This window comes from Lycorma delicatula, chromosome 13 (assembly GCF_047948215.1).
Source record: "Lycorma delicatula isolate Av1 chromosome 13, ASM4794821v1, whole genome shotgun sequence".
NCBI lineage: Eukaryota > Metazoa > Arthropoda > Insecta > Hemiptera > Fulgoridae > Lycorma > Lycorma delicatula.
Genome location: NC_134467.1, coordinates 25,846,554 through 25,855,332, shown reverse-complemented (window position 1 = coordinate 25,855,332; position 8,779 = coordinate 25,846,554).

Here is an 8,779-nt window from a genome sequence, read left to right as displayed (position 1 = left end):
TATTTTTATATTATTAGATTATAATTAAGTTTAGAAAATTATTTATATAGTTTTGTAGAAAGATCTTTTTAAGACAATTTTGAGTATCAGTTGATTTCAATTTATATAAGCTTTACTGGAAATATACTTATAAATTTCTATTTCTATTTGGTAATGGTGTTTATTTTATTAGTAATAAAAACTTAATTAACAATTTTGTTTATATTTGCTATAAAGAAGGTTTTATGATTTAAAGTGTTAAATATTTTATTTATTTTGACATAAACAGTGCAAAATAACCTTTTTTTTTCATTAATTTTGTAGATCAATAAATTTGAATTATATAGATTTAACACAATGAACTTATTTAATTTGGAAGTTAAGAGGATAAATTAAATTTCAATTTTAATATCGTAAACTTAAACATTCTAAAACTTAAAAGTATATAAATTAAAAAATTTGTCATATAGTTGAATGAATTAACATGAATATTCAACATGGAAAGAAACATAAAAAAAAAGAAAATTAAAAGATTAATTAAAAAGATCAAAATCTTATGTTAGCATCCCTGACATAGGTTTAAAATAGCTGATTGACAAATACTTTCTGAACATATATCATTTCATCAATAATCTATTTGAAAACTGTTCTTTTGAAGAGTTCTGTTCAGTAATTACAGGTTATTTTGTTCCAAAAAGTTTAATCTTAATTACTTCAAGCAATACAGTGATGGATGGATCATGTAAACTGTTATTAGGAATAATGTACATTTTACTATGTTTCATTACAGACTGCTTGTGCTGGACAGAAAGCTTGTTGGTCAGTTGGTTTTCTTATGAATATTCCGGAAGTCTCCAGATATCCCATGCAGCTTTTTGGATTTGGGGCCTGTTGGCAGCCACATCCCTTGTTTGAGTGAGGTATAGTCCTGTACAGACTCAGGAGATCATACCTAAGACATGTGGTAAACTGAAATCAAACAACCATAAAACTCTGTTATCCATGATCTAGTATCAAACCCAAGTAAAAGTAAAAGCAATTACCTTTTTCAGGATTCGAACCTGAGAAGTCTCAACTTCAACATCATCTTGCAAGTTAATAACCAGCTACTGAAATTAGTTATGAACAAAAAGGATAAGTTTCATGTGTGCTAAACCAAAAAAATACTATGAAAATATATATATATTTTCATAATATTTTACATTTGATATGATATACAGATACAAATGCTTCATTTGCGAGTTATGGCAAATAAAGCATTTCAGCTTTAAGATTCAATCTGATTTCAGATGCCCCGGTGAAATGAGGTTGTACTGAAATTTTTTAGAAGATAAATAACTGGCATTTTTATTGATTTCTTATTAGGAAATAAGATTTTTTCTACTTATTATTAGGTTATTTCTAATTAGGTTTTTGATCTAAAACATCAAAAATACATCTCAGAACTGTATCTGCAATATGTTTTGGAGAAATTTTGGGTGAAAACCAATAAATTGGGGTAAAAAGCCTGTTTTTATGTTTGATGTAAAAACCTTTGTTAAATGGCCAATAAACACATAATAACTTATAAACAACATTTGTAGAGATTTCATTTTGAACAAAATGGTGTAAGCTGAATAAAACAAGTTAGAAAAATTTGAATTTTATTTAGAAACAGTTCACTAGACCAAGGTGCATTATATGTACCAGTTTATAATAAATGTTCAGGAATAAGCGCCCCATTTTCAACACATTTCTTGGCACACGTTAGATTTTGTTGCCCTTTTTGGTTCTCACAGCTGTGCTAAGTTGCTCAGCCGCTTCCATAATGTGAACAATTAATTTCTCATGAGAATGAATTTTTGTTTCATATACAATATTGTTCGTCCATCCCCAGACGCAAAAATCTACCTCGTCGATTTGTACCACAAGAACTTTAGTACAGTTTAATTTCACAGAAGGAACATTTAGGCAGGCTAAATGTTTCGCGAGCTGAAACTGCTAACAAACAGTTATCTGGATCTATGTTTATATGAAATTTTTTCTTATTTTTGGCCATAGAATCATCTCCCGAGAGATTGCCGTCTAATTTGGAATTACTGTATACATACATTTGCTTACATAAGTATACTAAACCTTCTAAGTTTTACGACCCGGTTGTCTTCGATCTGAATAATTTTCCCGGTATTCATTCACACACAGCAGCCAATCCATTTTTAATTACTTTACCAGAAATTAACATGTCTGTCAACTCTCCAAATGAAAACAAATTTGCGGTACCACCCACTGTAAATGATTGACCGAACAATACGAGCACAAACAACAATTAAATGAATATTCAAATGCTAGACACTAACCTTAATTGTTGATCAGCTGTTATTACCAACCAATAAAAATATAGAAATTTTTAATATGTTTTAGAAGGATGTCTTTCAAATTTATTTTTATAATTTTTAGCATCTGTATATAAATAATTCTGTTTAAAATCATATCACTTTTCCAATACATTTGTGTTTTGTTTCTAATTAAATTTGAACGTCTCAATTGTATAATTTTAATAGACATTATTTACATCAATTTTCTCAGATTAAATTCTCTATAAATTTAACTAGAAAGTTTTATTGTAAATTGGTAAATTAATAATGTTATTTTATTTCAAACCTAAAAATGTGTATTTTTCCGACAAAACGTTTTCGTGTTTTTTTTTACACTGTTTTTCTTAAAACCTAAGTGAGACTAATTTAAAAGAAAGAGCAGAAAGCAGGGCTAATGTTTCGCGAGCCGAAACTTGCCAACAAACCGTTTTCTGGTGTACGTTTGTATGAACCTTTTTTCTTATTTTTGGCTATGATTCATCTCCCGAGAGTCTGATTTGCAATTTGAAAAATCACTCTGTATATGTAAATATATGGAGTGATTCAGGAGGAAATATTCATTTAAACAATTTTGGAAATGACTCTCAAGCTTGAAGTAAGGAAACAATTTTTTACAAACAAATGTACGAAAACGCTTTATTATCTTCTTACAGCTAGCGAAAAATTTCAACCGGATTTCGGATCATCCGGTGAAATGTCATGCTGAAATTTTTAAGGCGCTAAAATAAGTAGTAAAGTTGGTTTCTTATATTTTTCGACCTGAAAAATCGAACAAAACACGTTAAAAAAATTGTATCTTCCGTAATTTTTATGATATCCGAGGTAAAACAGAAAAATTCGGTGACAAAAATGTATGTTTTGTTTAAAGTACAATCTTTGTTAAATGACTAATAAATGCATAAATTTAATCAGCAGAACTTGTTTAAAATTTAGTTATGAAAAAATGTACGTAGAAAAAACAAAAAAAAAAATTGTTATCAAAAAGAAAAAGAAACTAAACTTACGAGAAAAACATTAAGAATTTGTAAAAATTCAGAACTATTAAAATGCCTTTAAAACGTTAAAAGTTTCAATATGACCTCATTTCACCTGGAAACAGAAAATTTCCCTCGGATTTTAGTTCCGGGCGAAAGTTTTCGCTAGCCGCAACTCATAGCAAAGCATTTTCGGACATATGTTCATATGAACTTATTTCTTATTTCAAGCTCTAGAATCAATTCTCAAAATATTTCACTTTTCTATATCATAATCATCTATACATAATGAATGCATATAAAAATTTCTTGAGAAAACTTACAGATTCGGTTGAGATCTCATTTCATGTCAAAACACACAAAGGTTTGACTCACTTAGTTCATTAGCACCGAATTCAGCCACCAGTGCTGTCAAAAATAGATACATTTGCTGGTGTGGAATATGTTCGCTGTGTGTTTTGGTTTCACAATTTGTGGTCAGCAACAGAAATTCAATGTAATTTTCGTAGAGAATACGGTAGGGAGCCTGCTAATAGACATTTTTTTTTGGCACCAAACCTTCGTTGAGCCAGGTTGTTCTGCTAAAAATACGAAATTACCAGGTCGCCCACGCGTCCATGAAGCTGCTGTGAAACAACTCATAGAAAGCTTTGAATGTAGTCTGAAGAAATCAACCATACATGCGTGATAATGGCATTCTACAAACGACTGGGCGCGTATTATGTGAACGGTTGCACTTGAAACCAAACTACGGTTCAACATATTACAGATGACGATAAAGTTGCTCGGCAACAGTTTTGTGTGGAAATGATGGATAAAACTGCAGACAATACATTTTTAGTGATGAGTCGTTTCACATCAGTGGCAAGGTGAACAACTATAACTGTCAAATATGGGGTATTGAAAACATTCATGAAAGTGTAGCACATTCGTGATAGCGCTGAGGTCAATGTCTTTTGTAATCTAAGCAAACAAAGACTGTACAGCCCGTTCCTTTCCTAGAAAGCAACCGTAAACAGTATAATTTATAATTCCTCAGTTAGACGAGGTCGGTTGTTAAGGCCCAATTACATGTCCACCTCGCTTCCTAGATTTGATCTCACCAGATTTTTTTTTTGTGGGCATGGTTGCCAGGTGTCCGGATATCGGCGGGACTTTCCAGATATTGAAACTGTATTCCCGATATGTAATCACCAATTCCCGATTGGCCACATATCGCACTCTAGTTTTTTCGAAAAAAAAAATTGTTTTGATGGTTCATATTTTAAAGATCTAGTTTTATCTTAATTAAAAAAACTAAAATGTGCATTTCAATTTCAACCTTTATAAATTTTCTTCTTAATTTTTGTGTGCCTTCAGTATTATGAATTGAATTTTAGAAACGCTTCATTACAATAATAGGTTAGGTTTAACAATAAATGTTGTAGTGTGTGAGCCATGTGCCTTCAGTTCAGTATTATATTAAGCATTTTTTTCTTCCCTCCCTGATATGTCATTTCAAAAAAAACTAGCAACCCTGCTTGTGAGATTTCATTAAAGACTGAGTTTATGTACTACTTTACTAAGCTAAGACTTCGAATTAACATGCGATTTGTTCACTAGTCTCGAATGAAATCAACTTCAGGTGGAATGCAGTCATATTACAAATGTAACCCATGTCGAATTAAAGGGAATGAGGGGTGGCAAACTTAATATGTTTTTGTATTAAATGAGAGCTCAACTGTATCTGTAAGTTACCTCGATACATTTTTATGTTTTTAAAGTTGTGAACTCCTTTTTGTATCACCCGTTATATAAATTATGAGAAACCATGTCTGTATGAAGAAACCAACATCTCTGAAAAAGAAGCAATGAACGATTGAGCAAATAAACTAGAACTCATCCAAAACATCTATAATAGAGAATGGATTAACATCAATGCCAAGATCTACCATCATCTGACCCAGTACTTATATGTAGTAATGCCTCAGGCCACTAAAAAGACAATGCCCAAGTAATTGAATGTGAAATAATAAAGATCCTCAGGAAAATCCTAGCCCCAAGGAAAGCCAATGATTAATAAACTTCAAACTGACAAGGAACTCTACACTATGAAAAACAGTTGTATTTAGTGGTTTTCACAGCTAGTTTCAAATTGTATCTCTTAAAAAATCTGATCAAAAATGGCTCTTAAGTACCTGTAAAAATTTCAGTGTTGAGCAATTTTTCTAGTCTTATCATTTGACTGGTTTGATGCAGCTCTCAAAGATTCTCTATCTAGTGCTAGTCATTTCATTTCGGTATACCCCTTAGATCCTATATCCCTAACAATTTGCTTTACATATTCCAAACTTGGCCTACCTACACAATTTTTTCCTTCTACCTGTCCTTCCAATATTAAAGCGACTATTCCAGGATGCCTTAGTATGAGGCCTATAAGTCTGTCTCTTCTTTTAACTATATTTTTCCAAATGCTTCTTTCTTCATCTATTTGCCGCAATACCTCTTCATTTGTCACTTTATCCACCTGTCTGATTTTTAACATTCTCCTGTAGCACCGCATTTCAAAAGCTTCTAATCTTTTCTTCTCAGATACTCCGATCATCCAAGTTTCACTTCCATAAAGCAACGCTCCAAACATATACTTTCAAAAATCTTTTCCTGACATTTAAATTAATTTTTGATGTAAACAAATTATATTTCTGACTGAAGGCTCGTTTCGCCTGTGCTATTCAGCATTTTATACCTGCTTTGTCCATCTTTAGTAATTCTACTTCCCAAATAACAAAATTCTTCTAGCTCCATAATATTTTCTCCTCCTATTTTCACATTCAGTGGTCCATCTTTGCTATTTCTACTACATGCCATTATTTTGTTTTGTTCTTGTTTATTTTCATGCGTTAGTTCTTGTGTAGGACTTCATCTATGCCGTTCATTGTTTCTTCTGAATCCTTTTTACTCTTTGCTAGAATTACTATATCATCAGCAAATCGTAGCATCTTTATCTTTTCACCTTGTACTGTTACTCCGAATCTAAATTGTTCTTTAACATCATTAACTGCTAGTTCCATGTAAAGATTAAAAAGTAACATGATAGGGAACATCCTTGTCGGACTCCCTTTCTTATTACGGTTTCTTTCTTATGTTCTTCAATTATTACTGTTGCTATTTGGTTCCTGTAAATGTTCTACTTCTAATCCAATCAAAATTCTGAATGGTTACAAAAAAATTGTATCACAGAAATTGTCCTTAACAATATGGATATGATCTAATTTATGGTAAAGAAACAAAAAAAAAAATTGTTTTAAAATTGTTCAATGTCTTGCTTTGAAATTATTGTTACTTTTTCTTCCATAGTTCTTTGGAGCCAAAATAAATATTGCTTCCTTTTTTATTGTACTCTTAAAGTACAATGATTATTCCTTTAAACATTTGATCAATTTACATTTGTTTGGTGTGCAAGTTTTGTCAAATTTATTATGTTTGTTAATTTCATATTGTTCAATTGCTTCAAAATCTGGTTTTTTATGTGTTTATTATCTCAGAAATCAACTCATTTGAATCAAATGAAATCTATAAACATACTACATTTGATAGACAACACATTAAACAAACAAATCCGACACAGATGAAATACATTGAATTGTGGAAAATTGGACCACGTTGGTACCAGGACCATACAGCCCAATTGAACGGCTGGTTCTATTAAGCAATATTAACCAAAAAATAAGGAGATATATATAAAAATATAGTGCAGTACATACTAACAACAAAAGAACAACACACGATAAAAAAAGAGAAGTACAAGTCAAGCTAATGAATGTCTTTTATGGTCAGTAAAATATATAAATATGTACTTTAATATCTTTAGTTGGTTAAACTTTTTAAAAAAATTATTTTACTTCGCTCTGTCATCATCTCTTTTTCATCACTCGGTATTCTAAAAATTTGGCACAAACTCACAGTTCTGCTATTGGGATTCCTTCACTGCCTTCTTGCATAAAATACTGTTTTAGTCCATCAATGAATGGACTCAGCAGTACTTTATTTGTTTTTTTTGCATCTTGTAGTTATGCGTTTAACTTCAGGTTCATTTTCATCATCTTCAATTTAATCCAGTTATTTCGTCATCACCAGTTTCATTTTTATCGTGGCATTCCATGTTGTCATTGATTTTTTAAAACTTCAAAATTTTGAATCTGCTGTTGCAAAAAGCCTTTGCCTGATCTTCGATAATGATTATTTCAGCATCATCAACATTTACTTTTAAATCACATTTTTCAAAGCAATTTCAGATTGTGCTACTTTATATTTCTTCCCAGTTATCAGCTATCAAATGAATTGTTTACAACTGGCTTGTATACTGATGTCTTTAAGGCAATAGAAGTCAATATTTTATCTTCAGTTTCTTGTAAAATAGAGTTTACTGGTTTATTTCGGTAAACAAAGGTTAATTTTTTATTATTCCCATGTCGAGTGGTTGAATTGTATTCGGTAGCAAAAACTCAATTTGAATGTTTTGTAAATTTACATTAGGAAGTACAGCACAGTTATCAAGCAAAAGAATCTTTCTTGATTCTTTCTGTAACTCATTGTCTCAACCACTCAGCCAATCAAGTAAAATTAGGCTATCTATATTTCTTGTCTTCTCCCTACAGCATCTAAACAATGGTTAAAAAAACTTACATTACTAATAAAGTTATATTATTTTACGAGTAAAGTAAATAATATACAAACTTGTGGGTCTCTTAAGTGAGATTTGGGGTCATTAAACTTGTGAAATTTAACATAAGTTATATCAATGTTTCTGTTTTTAAAAAATTGTCCCAATTAAACAGCTGTTCCGAATAACCAGTGATCGGCTATACCTAACCAAAATTCATTCTATATTATCAATTGATCAATTAGTTACTTAAAATATACTTGATTTGTTTTAAGATGATACTTATATTGTTAATTATTAGTACTTAAAAAGATTAGGCATCCCAATATCTTTAAGATGGGCACTAATTTCAAAAGTACTACTTGTAAAAATACTGTAGAAAATGATGCTAATTACCTCCGAAAATTTGTTACAAAAAAGAAGGTTCTTTTACACTGAAATTAATTTCATATTTAATAATTTTCATGTTTGTTATCACATTTCATCAAGCTCACCAATGAAAAAAAAAGAAAAGTATGCTAGTTGGGTCTATGACAAATCACATAGATTAAGAATAAAGATATATTAGCACTTAGATATTTCAAACTTAACAAATATAAAATTAAGTTTCGTTTAATAATAACTATGTTCAGGTTAATTTAAATACCACAATAGATAAAATTTCATATCTGTCACTGTTTTGACTAACCAATTTTACCTATATTCTAGTGACATTGTTTTGTTTATAGCGACATAAAATGGTTTAGATTACAAATAATCGTTATGCAAGCTTTATGAAGCTTTATGTTTATGCTTATTACATCATAATGTAAATACCTACATAAATGATA